Genomic DNA, 3,194 nt, shown 5'->3' with positions numbered 1-3,194 from the left:
AGTTTCATTTTTTCCCTTTGTATTACCCATAATAGAGAAAAACTAAATGTTTGTTTGTTGAATTGAATTGAGTTGTTGAATTGAATTGAACTGAACTGACCTGACACATGCATCTCAGTCCACTTTTCTTAGTTCTCTAGCCTCAAGAATCACACAGAATATCTATTACCCTTTCAAAATATCAGTCCTTAAAATATTTGAAAATAGTTATCATGTCTTTCCTCAAGTCAGCTCTCAACATGCATAGTTCCTTCATCTGTTCTTTATATGGCATGGTTTCATTCTCTTCCTCATTTTTAAAAAAGGGTTTTCAGTAACTGGTATTTATTATCAAAGTCGTAATGTCAACAAGATGCCACAACTACAAAAAAAAATTGCATACATTGCAATCTCAATGCAAACAGTCAAATAGAATCCCAGTCATTAAAAAGGTAATTAAAATCACCCCAGAAAGCAACTGAATTTTAACATCTTTATACATCCAGCCAACAAAATAAAAATTAACAAGGAAAACAAAATACAAATTTGGAAGTCTGGTATTGATGTTAAAAAAAGGCAACTGCTTAAGCATTTCTATCAATTTGCACATCAATTGAGTTTTATCCTATTTATCATCCAGCAGGCTCTCTCTGCCACCTCTGGGGACTCAAACTTAACCACACTACAAGGCTTGGATTTGCCATTCTCTATCTTGATGTCTGCATACAACACATGGCCACATTCACTGAATTTGTTTTTTTAGCATTTTCCATGTAAAGTCAAAACGGAGATTTCTCACAAATATCTGGCAGGCTTTTCGAGCAACCCCAGGCATGTGGCCACCAGCACCTCCAAAAGACCCTGCAAAACTGCCTCCAAAGTTTCCTATCCATTTCTGTAGCTCTGTTAAAGCTACCTCCCATGGCAAGTCCCATGCGCTCCATTCCTGAACCTAGGGCTGGACCCATAATGGGACCCATTCTCTCTGTGTTATTGGCACCCATATGGTCCAATCCCATGCGCTCCATGTTATTGGCACCCGTATGGTCCAAACCAGTAGACATTCGATCCATAACTGGGCCCATGCGATGTATGCCAGTTCCCATGCTGGCAGGCACCATATGATCCATACTTAGACCCATGCAATCCATGGTGGTGCCCATGCAATCCACACCTGATCCCATCCTTTCTATAGTTGAGCCAACTTGATCTACAGGAGCAGCCATTCACTTACTACCAAAACCCATGTCAACCCCCATTCTCTCTACACCAGAACCTATCCTATCCATGATTTGGCCCATCCTTTCAATGCTTGTAGTCATGTGGTCTATTCCAAGGGGACCCATTCGTTCTATTCCTGACCCCGTTCTCTCTACAGTTGACCCCATAAGATCCACGACAAGGCCCATTCTCTCCATCTCGGACCCTACTCTATCCATTCCATGGCCTACGCCAGAATCCATTCTTTCCATCCCAGCAGCACCTATGCGGTCAATCCCAGGGCCCATTCTCTCAATTCCTGGTACACTGTTACTACCACCACCCATTCCCCTGCCAAGAGGTTCTCCAAAATTCTGAGCCATTCCCATCTCATTACGAGCAAAGTCTCTCTCAAATCTTCCATCCATTCCTCTATCCATTTCATTCATTTGGCCCATGTTTGTGCCAGATCCAAACCGATCCACGTTTTTCATGCTGCCACCACCAAAGGGGCCCTCCATGCCTCCCATTTTGTTTTTTCCAAATTCCATGCCTTCCATTCCCATTCCTGTGGGTCCCATGTTGCCCATTCCTATGGCTTTGTTCAGATGATTAGCATCAATGGGCTGTCTTCCTGGTCCTAGCCCCATGCCAATGCTACCAAGTCCATGAGGAAGTTGTTGGGGATGTTTGGGAAGGAAAAAGTCACCCCTTGGCAGGACCCTCTACATCTTCACATACATTGGTCTGTCAAACAGCATCTGGCCACTGAGCATTGATATAGCCTGAACTGCTTCAACTGACTGTTCAAAAGTAACAATGCTGATTTCATGACTTTTCCCATCTTTATCTTCAAGAATGTCTGCTCTAACCACTACGCCATCCATACAGAACACTTCCTTCAGTTTCTTCCAGCCAACTTTATAATCCAGATTTGCTACAAACACTGTGCTTCCAAGTTGTGATAGTAATGGCAATTAAAGATTCCCCTGTATTGGCTTGGTTTTCAAATTGATTGTATTAAAACCCAGAGCTTGTTAATCCCACCTGTGGGATGGACTTTTTGATGTGAAAAGAAAGTCCTGACTGGGAGGAGCTGGTGACGTAGATTTGGAGAGACAAGAGAGAGGCGGAAGTTCTTTTTGGAAGCAGCACCTCGTGTAGAGGGAGAGACTAAGAGATTGCTGGTGGCCGCTTTGAATTGCCCTGGACTTTTGAGACCTGCCCCCTGAGCTGCCAAGGACTGAGGAGACATGGCTGTTTTGCTGGTACTTTGTCTGTCTGTTTTGATGTTATTTTGCCAGATTTGTCCACTGGTGAAAGACTGTCCTGTTGAAGAAGTCCTGGAACCTGGCATTTGGTTAAGAAGGCCTGAGACTGTCCTGCAGACAGAGAGTGAATACTGTCCACTGGTGAAGGACAGTGCTGTTGTTGCAGGGGTCTGGGAGCCTTTCTGTTGGTTTAGAAGCCCTGAAGAAGGATTTTCTTGTTGTATGTTTACAGAAATCCTGGGAGAGGGCTTTGCTAATGTGTTCAGGGGTTCTAGGACTGTTCTACAGACAGAGGATAAATTCATGAAGGGACTGGCAATGTATCTTATGGCCTTGCTAAGCCTTGTCTCCCCAGGAACTAAGATTGCTGAGAACTTGCCTCGTGTCAAGATGAAGAAAAGACCTCCATTTGGGTATTAAGTGCTGTATTTAAACTTGATGTAACTCTGGGGTAGATTCAATTGTGATCCAGGGGTGGGGAACTTTTGACCTTTTTGTGTTCTATGGTTGAGCAAATGAATGTATTTTACTTATGTTTGGAAACTAATCTCCATTTGAGAAGAGGGGCTTTGTGGTGGACTTAATTAAGGTATAGCCTAGGGGTGGAGAAGTATTTGGAACAGAGACTTTGTAATTGATTGAATGATTGGAAAGTCCTGGGGTGGGGTAGGCCTTGGAGATGATTTAATCACACTTAGGAAACCCAGATGTTGACTGGGTATGGATGTAATGGTTGGACAGTTT

The 3,194-nt window shown here is 43.3% G+C and overlaps 1 pseudogene; it reads right to left on the bottom strand.

Annotated features, from left to right (window-relative positions):
• Positions 1–307: 307 nt before the first annotated feature.
• The window catches only part of LOC138154900 (heterogeneous nuclear ribonucleoprotein M-like), a 3,425-nt pseudogene continuing 538 nt past the window's right edge, over positions 308–3,194 (bottom strand).

This window comes from Petaurus breviceps, unplaced genomic scaffold, assembly GCF_028583685.1.
Source record: "Petaurus breviceps papuanus isolate PSGF00001 unplaced genomic scaffold, PetGlider_PUasm1.0 91133, whole genome shotgun sequence".
Taxonomy (NCBI): Eukaryota; Metazoa; Chordata; class Mammalia; order Diprotodontia; family Petauridae; genus Petaurus; species Petaurus breviceps.
Note: the sequence above shows the minus strand (reverse complement) of the source record. Positions and strands in the feature narration are given on the sequence as shown.